Here is a 13,452-nt window from a genome sequence, read left to right as displayed (position 1 = left end):
CTCAGAGAGAATGGAGCAAAGTCAATTCCGTTTGGCTTTCTTGTTGAACTAATATAGCAAATGTTTTAAATATCACTGGGCAATAATCCCCCCCCCCCCACACACACACATTCATTTGATTCAACTGGTAATTATCGGAACAATTTGGTTTTCACCTCATCAATTAATGGATATTTGGTTTTAAACACAGAGCTGCAGAGTCAGCATAATTTGAGTTCCTCCTGGGCCCCAGCACCTCTCAACTTCATAATAAGCTGCCACCAAGCCTTCAGCACAAGAGCATTTGAAAGGCCCATAGCAGGATACAACTGTGAACTTTGTTATAAGAGGAAGTTTACTAAGATATGATGTATTATTATCAATGTGAAATTTTGTGTAGGGTACACGGTACTTCCCAGACACTTCCCCCACTGAATTATTCGTTCCACGTGAAGTTCTCAAAGACCCAGCAGTGCTAAGATCTTTCCGGATGATGGAAACATCTTTAGGTGCTGGAGCCTGCTGGCTTCAGCATTCCTTCGGCGTCGGAGTCTGTAGACGATGCCACCATTTGTCGTTAAAAGTGCACCTAGAAAGTTTTGGTCCCATTTCTACAAATGAATCATCAGTATCAGAGAGTAAATAATATATTTCAACGCTCTGCATTCTTCTTCAGATTTTAAGACATATCTTTGCGTCAGCATAGCATGTGTGTATATATGTGTCCAGTGCATGGGTGTGGTAGGTGCTTGTGGTGGCTAAAGGAAGGTCTTGGGTATTCTCTCTATTACTCTCTTTCTTATTCTTTTGACATAGATCTCTCACTGAATCTGGGGCTAGGCCAGCAAGTCCCAGTGTCCTCACCATGCTGGATACTTTATACACTTTATCTGACTTTGGGAATCAGGAATTCCATTTCATAGGGAAGATAATGACATTTAAGGAGGTCCTAGCTTCATTGTTTTGTTGTGACTGTCATGAGTAGCAGCAATAACTATACTTGCCTCTGAGAAATTGCTCTGATTTTGGAAAACATGACTTTAAGAATCTTTGAATAATTTATAAATTAAAAACTACCAACACTCTTAGGCTAGAGAGTTCAATTTTCTACTCAAGGCTAATGAAAAGTTCTTATGAAGAATACAGGTTAGCTTTATCAAAACCTTTTAATATAGGCGGACCTATATTCTACTTGTGACTGGAAAATTAATGGCTTTAAATTTCAAACATCTATACCTTTGCTTTTTTCATACAAGGTCTCACTGTGTAACTCTGGCTGGCCTGGAGCTCTGTATTTAGGCCAGGCTGACTTTGAACTCACAGAGATCCACCTGCCTATTCCTCCCAAGTGCTGGGATTAAAGGTGTAATTAATAGATAGACATTCTTAATAACTATAGTTAGGTGCTGGCAAGATGGTTCAGTGGATTAAGAGACTGGTGACCAAGTTTGAAAAGCTGTTTGATCCCTGGAAACCTACATGGTGTAAGGAGAGAACCAACTTCCCCAAGTTGCTCTCTGGCCTGCCCATGTTTATTGTGACTGTGAACATGTGCACGTGCACACATACACAAATAAATGTAATAAAAAGACTATAGGCACCCAGGAAAAAGTGTCCACAGTTATGCGTCTGTATTTTCAGTGTCAGCACATGGCTACCTTGATTCTTTTTTTATATGGTTTATTTTTTTATATTTAAAAATTTCCATCTCCTCCCCTCCTCCTTCCCCTTCCCTCCCCTCCCCTCCACCCATACCCCCCCTCCCTCCCTCTCCAGGCCAAGGAGCCATCAGGGTTCCCTACTCTATGTTAAGACCAAGGTCCTAGTGAGGGAACCTCCAGCTGGCGACAGATGGGGAAGGTGACTGAGCCCCACATTGGAGCACTGGACTGAGCTCCCAAGGTCCTGATGAGGAGCAGAAGGAGCGAGAACATGAGGGAGAAAGTAAAGAACGAGAGGGGTGCGTTCACTCATGGAGACGGTGGGACAGAACTAATGGGAGATCACCAACTCCAGTTGGAATGGGACTGATGGATCATGCGACCAAACCCGTCTCTCTGAATGTGGCCAACAGTGGGGGCTGACTGAGAAGCAAAGGACAATGGCGCTGGGCTCTGATTCTTCTGCATGGACGGGCTCTGTGGGAGCCTTCTCAGCTTGGTCGATCACCTTCCTGGACCTGGTGGGAGTTGGGAGGACCTTGGTCTTAGCATAGAGTGGGGAACCCTGATGGCTCCTTGGCCTTGAGAGGGAGGGAGGGGAGGTATGGGTGGAGGGGAGGGGAGGGAAGGGGGAGAAGGAGGGGAGGGAAGGGGGAGGAGGAGGGGAGGAAGGGGGGAGGAGGAAGGGAGGGAGGGGGGAGGAGGAGGGAAGGAGATGGAAATTTTTAAATATAAAAAAAATAAACCATGAGAAAAAAAAAAAAAGACCAAGGTCCTCCCAACTCCCCCCAGGTCCAGGAAGGTGATCAACAAAGCTGAGAAGGCTCCCACAGAGCCCATCCATGCAGAAGAATCAGAGCCCAGCGCCATTGTCCTTTGCTTCTCAGTCGGCCCCCGCTGTTGGCCACATTCAGAGAAACGGGTTTGGTCGCATGATCCATCAGTCCCATTCCAACTGGAGTTGGTGATCTCCCATTAGTTCTGTCCCACCGTCTCCATGGGTGAATGCACCCCTCACGGTCCTGACTTTCTTTCTCATGTTCTCCCTCCTTCTGTTCCTCATCAGGACCTTGGGAGCTCAGTCCGGTGGCTATCTCGATTCTTTAGTCAATCAAGGGTGTTTCTAGTATTGTTATCAGCACCTTTCAAGTTAAAACAACCTTAATTTATGTGACAGGAGAAGTGTGATAATAAAAGGATATAAAGGGAGCCGGGCGGTCCCAGCACTTGGGAGGCAGAGGCAGGTGGATCTCTGTGAGTTCGAGGCTTTACAAGAGCTAGTTCCAGGACAAACCGAAATAAAAACAAAAGCGTATATCAGGGGACTGGAGACTGGAGAGATGGCTCAGCAGTTAGCTCTTGCAGAGGACCTGAGTTTCGTTCTCACTACCCGTACGGCAGCTCACAACTGTCGGTACACCAGTTCCAGGGGATCCGATGCCCTCTTCTGGTCCCTGTGGGCTCCTGCACCCATGCCGTGCACACACATTATACTCATACGATAAAACAAATCAATAATTTCAAAAGGATACCAGGTTAACTGGGAGTGGTGGTGCATACCTCGAATCTTAGTACTCAGCTGGTGGCGGTAGGAAGACCGGGAGTACAAGGCCGGATTCAGCTGTACAGTGAGTTTGGAAGTAACCGGGGCTCCATGAGGTTCTCTCCTAAACAGCAATAGCAAAACAACACAAAAATCAAAATGAATGGTAACAAGGCCTTGGATCCTGGATTACCACAGTATTGCTTTCCTCACGCACAACCATCGTACTGTATAGTGTGCTAACCCCAGAAGCAAAGTTCAGCACACATATCTGGATCTTTAGAGTTCTGAGTACAAATGGTAGGAGATATGGAAGCTTCCACAAATCCAGAAGTCACCTTTAGGTAGTATTTGATAACGTAGGATGATATCCACCGCGATAACAAAGGAGTTGAACTCCTTCTTTGAATTTCATATTCCCAGGTGTGGGCCTCAGTTCCCATGTTCTCACACTCAATATTTTAAACACATCCAGTTCACTCAAGGGGATTGAAAACAAGGACACTTGCTTTGCGAAAGAAAGAAAAAAAAAAAAACACGTGTGGAGCTGCGGCTCATTTAACAGAGTCTGCACAAACGTGCGGCTCGATTAATTTTACTTGCTGTGATTGATATGTGCTTCCTATGGAAGGTGAAGTGACTTTCATCCGTGCCTTTGGAGCCCAGCGAGCTCCAGAGGTGCCATTGCATATGGCGCCTTTTGGAATCAAAGGGCCACAGTGGACCCTGTCTCAATCTTTCCGCCCCAGCATCTCCACATCACCTCCCCACCTACCACCAGTGCTCACATATGCACTGTCATCACGGGAGGAATGGAAGTTTATTCTGCATAAACAATTTGTCCGTTGGCCGCTCTCTGAGTCTGCCAACCAGGTTGCCAATTCTGATGTCGACACCTGTCCGTTTGGAACACGAATGAAAACAACCACTCATTTCCTAGAAGCCATCAAACACCCTGTCTGCGAACAACAGTTCTCCCTTCACTGCAATATGGGCAAGACATGAATGGGTCACGCAGACAGATACTTGCTGATCAGATCCTCCAGGTCTTTCAATGTCCTTCAAATTGATAGTTTCATATCCCTTCAGTACAGTGAAGTTTGGGGCGAGCCACCATTTTAGGCATGTGTTGTAAGTGGCTGAGACTTCATCTTTGCTATGGAATTGAATTTCATTATCAAAAGTCGCCAGAGTTGCTAATGAGATGCTTAAGTCAATGGGCGTTTTCAGGTGGCTTTCAAAAATGATGTTCTTGAGGAGATAGCAACAAAAAATTATGTCCAACCACATTACAGCTGGATTCTGAAAAGTATGCATATTTTCAGACAGGATCAGGGTATCTCTAATGTGCACATATATGTATACGTGTGTGTGTGTGTGTTCTAACATTTGAGTGCTGGAGACCCCTTTGGCTCTTCACCTTGCGCTCTGCTTTCTGCCTTATAGAGCACCATCCTGGTCTTTGTAATGGGACATCCTCACGAATCCTACGTGGCAAATATTTCAGTCACTGCTGCCAATGACTCGCAGATGACATGTCACCATTGACGTGAACTTTCAGAGCAGCCTGGGCCCTGCCTTTGGGAGCCCCTGCCTGGCAGAGGCTGGGGACTTAATGTGGGTTTAATGTTGTTATGAGCCAGGCGGCTGAGCCGGGTAACAATACGAGTCTGTTGGACATGTCTTCTGGGTTGTCACGTTCAATTTGCACATGACCTCCTGGCCAAAAAATGGGAAAGAAGTGGTAGAATGTGGGACTGAAAGCTCATATTATTGCTTTGACAGCTTCACTCATCTAGAAGTAATGCAAAATGCAATTTATATTTATACACCCTGACCTCCTGCACAGGGAGGGAAAGTATCTAATGATGGGCCGAGGTAGCAGAGGAAGAAACAGATCTCAATACAGCTGGAATTTGTCTACGTTTCTGCTCTTCAACCGTTCAATTACAGTCCAAAGACAAATGAGGCAGGGGCAGTGTGCTGGTGAGGTAGTGACACAATTATTTTATAGTGACTGGCTTCTGGCTCTGAGTCTTGGCAAAGGAGGCTACCGCACGCCTTATTTCACTGGAGACAGATAATCTGCTTGCTCCCAATGGACAAAGGCCCTCCGCTTGTAGGTGTGTCATTATGCCCATCAGAGAGGAGAGAAGACACCAGCCAGTCAGTGACACTCCGGGTATGCACTTGGAAGTTCTTGAGAAAGGCTGACACGTTAATCCTATTAACCAAGATAAATCAAGTCAGGCCGGGTGGTAACTGGGGCATCATTCACTTTGGAGTGGAAATAGGCAGAAGGCAGAAAGCATCATTTTCTTTTGTGTATCAGGAGATTCCCTGGCTTTTATGTGTCCCCAAATAGCTTGATTTTGAATAGAAGCCACCAGCTAACTGGGAGAATAAGGGTGTTATTGTCCAAATCTTCAGCTATGACCTGAGTATCTCAACCAGTGCTTTAAATGGACAATGGTTTCTGTAAAAGTTGGCCTCCTGGGGCGGGGGGGGGGAGAATTCTAACTTCTTCTAAGGATAGGGAAAGGACAGTTTCCGTCACCTACACAAAGCTGGTGGTGCTGGCGGAAGAATCTCAAACTACCACTTTGGGTCTGCATCAAGAGCCTTGCTAGAGATCCAGAGATCAAGCTTGAGAGATAAACCCAGAACTGAGGACTGTAGCTGACAAGGCGGTAGCGTGCTGTACAGTGTTTCCCCACGCTGCTGTTTCCCCCTTCTTTAGGGGATCAAAACGCTGCTCCTGCTTAGGTTTTCTGAGATAGCACACTTTCCTCTACTGCAGCTCTGCATTGCATCTAACAGGCAGTGACTTCTGATGTGGAATGCTCAAACCTCTCCTCTCTCTCTCTCTCTCTCTCTCTCTCTCTCTCTCTCTCTCTCTCTCTCTCTTTCAAGCTAAGCACAATGGACTCTCTGTTGAGGAATATTGTATAACTCCCACTCTCAACAGAATCCTTTTTGGTTTCATGGTGTTATCAGTTTAGGACACAAGCTTTCCCATCCTCTAGAAGAAAATCATCTGCGGAGGTCAGCTGGTCAATTTCTCAGCTTTCCTGGGTTTCGACACTATTGATTTCAAGTTCTTAGTATCTTCAAAGAGTTAGAAGAAGGTAGTGTGCAGTGGGTATGAAGATAGAGAGGTACTGGGGGGGTGCAGAAAGGCATGTTTATCTCCTTGGGGACAGCCAAAAGAGATGCACTTATGCACATTGTGTGTACATCGTATGCAAGACGTACGCTGTGTGTAAGGGATGTACTTTTGGACACTGTACATGAGAAGGTAGCCAGAGGGAGGAAGGGCTGTTTTCCAGGATGGAGACAGTCTCACACTCTCCCTGCCTTTGGGACTCGGAAAAGGAGTTCTGGGATTGGAGTGAGGACCTAGAAGTTGGGAAGAAACCCACGACAGGGCAACACCTGCGACATGCTCTCCTGCCTGGCCAGCACATCCTTTGCCCAACAGGTAAAATGGTAAAGTAGTTTGAGAAACTCTTGTTTGCCTCCCCTCTCCCAGTCTGAACTGCCCTTGCTGACCAGAGCTCCCAATTCTCCTCCCCCACCAGGTGGTATCACACTCATGGACTTCCTAAACTCTTCAGGTGTTGAAGACACCCGCACAATGTCTGGGGGACTCTGGCACCCACCAACACCCTCACTTAGAGTATCCTAGAGTGACTTCTGAAGGGGTTGGCCAGGTAAGAAGTGGCTTGGTTTCCTAAATGCATCAGATTAGTGGTGGTCAGGTCTGTGAATCCAGAAGACAGCCTGGGACCACACCAAGTCATGGCAAGAACACATTGCCAGCTGGGGGATGCAGGCTAAAGGCTGGGCACTTCCCAAGCAGATGAGATTTAGAGCACTTGTCCACAAGGTATCTTTTCGGGTACCGGGTGGGCCACAAAACTCGTGTATAAATCTTCCTTTATTGTTCCCAAGGATATGGAAATAATTTTTGGCCAGTTTGACTCACTGAAGAAATAGCGGTCTGATAACTACCCCAGGTGTAAGCTCCCTGGATACTGACCTAGGAATCACTTAACATTTTTCTTTCCTTCCCTCCTTACCCCACGCTGTTTTTCTTCCTCGAGCCCATTCAGCCCCAAGAATAAAATAGGGGTCCTTTATCTGAGGACTGCTTCTCAACAGAGTGTAGTATGCAGTTTTGTAGCTCCAGAACTTTCTCACAAGCGAGCTCCTTATTCAGGGCGGGGCATAGGTCAGGCACAAGATCTCTGCTCCGGGGCTGACTAGGGATGCTAGTCCCCTACCTGAGGCCCTCTCGGGTGCTCAGGGCTGCCTGTCTGCCTGTCGAGCAGCTAGTTCTCTGTAGCCGGCCCTGCAGGAGTTAAAGCCCCTGACAGACAAAAGCGAGGCTGTTGCAGCTCCTTTTCTCGGCTGTCAGTTGCAAATAGAACCGCTGCCCTCTGTACTTTAACTCCCGACAGAAAGGGCATTTTATTACAGGCTATGACAAGTTGCAGGGAGACCGCGGAGAACTCAATAAGAAGGAGCGGCGAGTGGAATCAAAAACCCTCGGAATGTTTGGAAGACTGAGCGAAGATGGCTCCAAATGATAGGTGTGAGCAGGACTGGAGGTCGTGGCTGCGGGCTGGGCGGGGTGGGAGCCGCGCGGCGACACTGCCCGCCGAGGAAGCACGCACGGGATGCACCCCTGGCCTTCGGTGGCTGTGCAGCCTACGCCCAGAGCCGGTGGGCTGTCCCAGCACTCGCTCAGTAGCCGGCGGCTGCAGCTGGTAGTCCCAGAAAAGGCTGGTCCTACCCCTTCCTCAAATTTGCAACTTTGTATGTTTTTCATTGGCAGGCGGGAAATGGACGCTTCCCTCTCCGGAGTTGGTTTCTTCCTGGTCGTCTGCGAGAAGCTGTCTTCCTACGATGAGCCTTTTGCAAACTTCTACTAGACTTTATTAGAGTTCTTCCCCACCCCCTCCTCCTCCTCTGAGTTCCCCTCTTCTCACGAAGTTAGCACGGGAGGGGAAACGTGATACCAGCGAAGGGAAGAGACATATTTTCTGCCCCCACCCCGCTTGCTGCTTAGTAAAGTGGCCTCAGTCTGTGCTACCCAGGGTCTTTCTAGGAACTGCTGTCTGAGAACGGGAGAGCGTGTCCTCCTCCCTACCCGCCCCCAGGAGTTCTGTATGCGCTTTTAATAACCTATCTCCCAGTGAGAAACAGTGCTGCGTAGAAACTGTGCAGACCGGTAGAACTGCTCTTCCCTAAAGCGCGATAGCGGAGACCCCCACTAGAAAATAAGCACCCCAGCTAGAGGCGGACCTTGTAGGATTCAGGTTGACTAGGATGCCAGCTCCGTTGGAGAGTGCTGGAGAAGGGACTTCAGAGGAACCTTGTAATACAAAAGGTGAAATATGTTTATCCCAACTCCATGCTCAGAATCCTTGCCAAGAAAGGCAGAGTTGGTAGTTGTCAAAGCTAGCAGTGCCTCCTGCCCCCCCCCCCCCCAAACTCATTTGCTTGAAGGGTCCAGCTCAGCCGAAGACCCAAATAAGAAAGATTACAAACAGTAATACTCAGGTCACTGTGCAAACGGTTACAAAGAAACTGCAGCTCTCGCTCCCTCTTTAAAAAAAATAATCATGGAAGTAAAAGAATGAGCAATCTTAAATAATTCCATAATCGAGACAGAAACAGCAGATACACTGTAAATTCATAGCTTAAGGCACAAATGTTTCCTCGCTTCCTGTGTCCGCTTGATAAAAAACAAACAAAACTAAACTTAACTGAAGCTTTTGGGTTCTTCTTTAACTGGAGAAATGGTAAGAATCTAAGTTTGTGGTTTCAAAAAGACCAGATCTTGCATGCATTTTGCCAGATTCCCTGCCTGTGCAAACAAAACAGTGCCTTCTAACTTTGTTTTCTAAACTTTCTTTCTCAACCTCACCCCAAGTTTTTTGGTTTTCTTTCTTCATCTCAGAACTCGATGCGTTTTCCTTTGTTTCTGCCGAAGTGTTTCTGACTTTGATAAATATTAATTATCTGTCCTCTTCCTGGAACTTTGCTACACTCCCCACTCACTTGCATCAGCGTGGAACAGATCCCCACCACTAAGATCAGACAATGGTCGAAGATGGTTCATGTGTCTAGGACTGAGTCTGAAACAGTGCCCTGGGTACCCATTGTGTGTTCAGTAACCACCACAGAAATAGATACTAAAATTAAATAGCCACAAAACTAAGAGGGTGGGGGTAAACGTACCACAAAACATGATTTTTTACTAACAAGGAAGTTATAAGGTGAAGGGATGTAATGGGTGCTGCTTCTTCCTCTGTCATGATATACAACTAGCGATAACCGGAACCATGAAGAGAAAACTCTGCTTCTCTTCTCCTCTGTTATTTTGTTAGAAATCTTTCAGAACTGAACAAATGCAGAATGTTTGCTCCCCCACCCCCCCAAAAAACCCGTGTGCTTACTACTGCCGAATAAATCTTTAAAAGGCTGTGGTTCTTCTCATTGAATAAGTGGAATATGAAATGATTTAAAAAAGTCTGTCAAAAAAGTTTCTTCAATATTTTGGTTTTGAAATGGTTGTGAGGGGAACATTGTAAATGAAATTACTTCCTCGGCATGGTCCGTGTAAATGTGAATCCTGAAATATCAGGGAGGGTAACAGGGGCCATAGAGCAATGTGAGCCGGGCTGGGGCTGCACTCCCTGACCCTGTGTGCATCTGGGAAAGGCAAAGGTGCACCTCAGTCTTCATATTTTTCCTTCCCTCTTTCGATATGAAATCTTGTTTCAATTTTATGCTCCAGAATAAAACTCCAGTGCACTTTAAAGTCCCTCAGCTTCTTATTTTCCCGTCTCTGTCTCTGTCTATGCGGCGCTTCCTTCTCTCTTCCGGCAAAGGCCAAACTATTGAAAGAAAGAGGCATGCATCTGAGATCTTCCCCAGATCCTTCTAGAAAGAAAAGGAATGGGTGGTGGTGGTAAGTCAGAGACTGTGGAAGCTTGTCAACAGTTATGCCTCTGGGAGGAAAAATAGTCACTCCATGAAGAAGGGTCACCTACAGAAAGTCAAAGTAGAAGCCATCATTGAAAATGAAATGGCTCTCTCTGAGGAGGTCTTACTGCAGGAATTAGATGAGCAGAAGAAGCCACTGGGAATTGTATGATGGAAGCAGGAAGTGGGGTGACTTTGTAAACTTGAATCAATGAGTATGGGAAAACTCCCAGGATCGCCCCTTCACCCCAACCTTTGCAAACATTTCAAACATCTTGCTGAGGTCCTGGAAAATGGTCAGCAAGGGAAGAACAGCCCCTCTAGAAAAGTGTAGTCAGTAAATAAGTTGGGGGGGGGCCACTGGTTTTTTGCAGTTCTCTTCTCTTTTGAGACTCGGAATAACAAACTCAAGTGGTTGCCCTCACCTTGTCTATCTTCCTTAGCAAAGTTGACATCACGGAAGAAACATGGCTTGTGAATTATTAAAGAGGAGCTGGTTGACCTTTAAACCTGGGTGCATTGCTCAGACCCCATTACCTGCGCATTTATCGGGGAATGTGTTACAAGAATTGCAGGGTATGTAAGCCATAAAAAGGAGAGGAGAAAGCAGAGGTAAGAGGTTGTAAAAATACCAGGGAAAGCTGGGTGTACATCTAACCATTCCTGACACACAAATGGATGAGTAATATGTTTCAGAAAACTAACTGTTCTTTTAAGAAGTGTGTGTGTGTGTGTGAGAGAGAGAGAGAGAGAGAGACAGAGACAGAGACAGAGAGAGAGACAGAGAGAGATTCTATGTTCAAGGGAAAAAGAGATGAATTCAATGAAAGTTTAGCCTCTTTACTGCGACTTCCTTATCTTCAAACAGTTTTTTTTATTATTTTAAAACTCCACTTACTTTAATAAATTCTTAGCTTTATGAACAAAAAACATATCAAGGGCTCTTCATATTTTCCCCAATCTCAGATACAACATCTACTTTCATTCAGCATATGCACTTCTCAAATGGTGAGAAACATTGTTTGTGCACTATAAAGCATGATCTATAGACAGACATTTCCTACTGCAAAATGGTAGAGAATTCAAAGCGTATCTCATTTGCAAACTGATAAAATAATACAAATCAGTAGAAATCATCCAAGCTTTCAAAAGTGTGTGTGTGTGTGTGTGTGTGTGTGTGCTCACGCATATGTGTGTGTTGTATACTAATTAAGCAACCATTATCCCGTGGGGTTGTGTTTCTGGGCAACTGTTGATGGAATAAAAGAGGAAAGGATTCATCAGATATCTAGGATGCTCTTTCAAAATTAACAAGAAAGGGATGCACAGTAAGCTAATAATAAGAACTACTAATAAAAACTATCGCCATTACTGTTTGGTCCTCTGGGTACCAATTTCTGTATCTTGTTGCCAAGGCAAAGGTAATAATTGAATCTATCCTAAATCTGAGTGATGGAGCAGTCAGAAATGACTCCATCTGACAGAAGAGCCAGGAGGCAAGTGATGGATACTATTGTCCAGATGTGACCCTCCATTAACACCACCTATCAGTATCTGGATCCTGTCACTGGTTCCCGTGCTAGAGCCAAAAGGGCTGCCTGGCACAGCCCAAGCACTTCCAGGGTTTCTAGGCTGTGCTGAACCCCTCATCATTTGAATGGTGTAGAGACTAAACGGTGTTCCCTCCATCTCCATCTTCCTTATTGCCCCTCTCCAAACCCATTGTTTGGCAGGTGATGGCAATTTACTCCTTATCTTGCCGGTTTATGAGGGATTTTTAAAATTAATAACAAAGGGAGAAGTGGTATTACTATTAATTAACACCATAAAATGAAACAGTTTTGGGATTTCACCCAGTGAATCCTCTCAGTCTCTAATTGGAGCTTTGGAGAAAGGGGAGGAGGAGGAGAGGGGAAGGGGAGGGAGGGGAAAATGTGTGTGTGTGTGTGTGGGAGATACAGATGACCTACTGGGTGACAGGCACAGGTTGGAAGGGTGACATTTTATTGTAAGCCTCCCAATGAAAGGAAGAAAAGGAAGGGACCAGTCAATTTAATGCAGGGACCAAGAGTGCAAGAGTGTTGCTAAGAGACAGAGACGCTGGTGAAGTTCTACCACAAGCCCTACTCTGACCTTATGCAAATAGAGGCGGCCAACTCTTTGTGGAACGGCTGAAAATTCCACCCCCTGTGTCACCAATACCTGGCATGGAGCCTTTCATTCAAATGTTCTCTAAAAACACACACAGAGGATGTGACAAAGTGTGACACATTTAGGGGCTTTAACACTCGCATACACACACACACACACACACACACACAACTTGCAAGAATATGGGGGATAGTAATAACGGTAATACGTTTTAAATGGGACTGGTGGTGTCTCCAGCAGATCATCCCGAAGACCGGTCACCCATCTTTCCCTTCTGTCACCGGCATCTTCCTTTAGCTAGAAAGTAACCTGAAGTTTCAGGAATGGCCCTTTCCTTGCAGAATAGACGCCCATTAAGAACTGCATGCAGTAGTACTGAAAGCACTGCCGTTAATTCACACCAGGAGGAGTGAGGAGGGATGGATAGAGCGAGAAAGCTCAGTGCAGACCTTTTATCCTCACCCCCCAACCAAAGGCGGGGGTGGGGGGGGGAGGGAAACTTTCCTTCCACTTGATCTGCCCACTCTGCAGGATCAGATGATATTTTAAAAGAAACTTGGGGTGTTTCAGGAAGTTGAACAGTCGGAGAGTTCACACCGATAGGCTGACAGCATACCTCCCAGTGAAGGCTGACAGCATACCTCCCAGTGAGCTGGTGACCCCCGCCCGGCTAGCAGCTGTACAAAGGTCTTGGTCATCTGGACAAAGCAGAGAAAGGTACCTTTGAGAACTGACCCATTTGCCTCTGTTTGGAGCCCTCCAGCAGAGGGATGTGTCTGCCACCTGTGACTGAGTGCCAGAAGGTGAGCTCCCAATTGGAGCTGAAGGCTGTAGCAGATCTGACCCTCATAAGCAGCCCTCGGGAGGCAGAAGAAGAGGGAATCCTAACCTGAGCTGCAGGCTCTAGATTCCCCACTTTCTGCCTCACTTCCTTGGGCAGCCTCATTTCCCTTCTGTCTCCACTTCTTTCCACCCCAAGTTGGCCTTCCCTTGGGGTGTAGTAAAGGAAGCCATTCAGCAGCCCAGTGCAGCTCCTAAGATATCAATCCGGTAAAGCTGGACACCACGCAGAGAAATAGCTTATTTCCACAACTCTTAGCCAAGTTTGTTCCTTTGGAACCA

The 13,452-nt window shown here is 46.3% G+C and overlaps 1 long non-coding RNA gene across 2 annotated transcripts in view; it reads left to right on the top strand.

Annotated features, from left to right (window-relative positions):
• Positions 1-9,871, top strand: part of LOC119802683 — a 51,802-nt gene extending 41,931 nt beyond the window's left edge. The window contains exons 2-5 of one of the 2 annotated variants that reach the window (XR_005283490.1): positions 6,559-6,664; positions 6,765-6,896; positions 7,666-7,778; positions 8,024-9,871. This is a non-coding gene — a long non-coding RNA (uncharacterized LOC119802683). Of the gene's footprint in view, positions 1-5,708; positions 6,665-6,764; positions 6,897-7,665; positions 7,779-8,023 lie in introns of those variants that run through there. The other variant, XR_005283489.1, reaches the window with a different exon arrangement.
• The last annotated feature ends 3,581 nt before the right edge of the window (positions 9,872-13,452 follow it).

The sequence above is a fragment of the Arvicola amphibius genome, chromosome 12 (genome assembly GCF_903992535.2).
Source record: "Arvicola amphibius chromosome 12, mArvAmp1.2, whole genome shotgun sequence".
NCBI classification, from domain to species: Eukaryota; Metazoa; Chordata; class Mammalia; order Rodentia; family Cricetidae; genus Arvicola; species Arvicola amphibius.
Note: the sequence above shows the minus strand (reverse complement) of the source record. Positions and strands in the feature narration are given on the sequence as shown.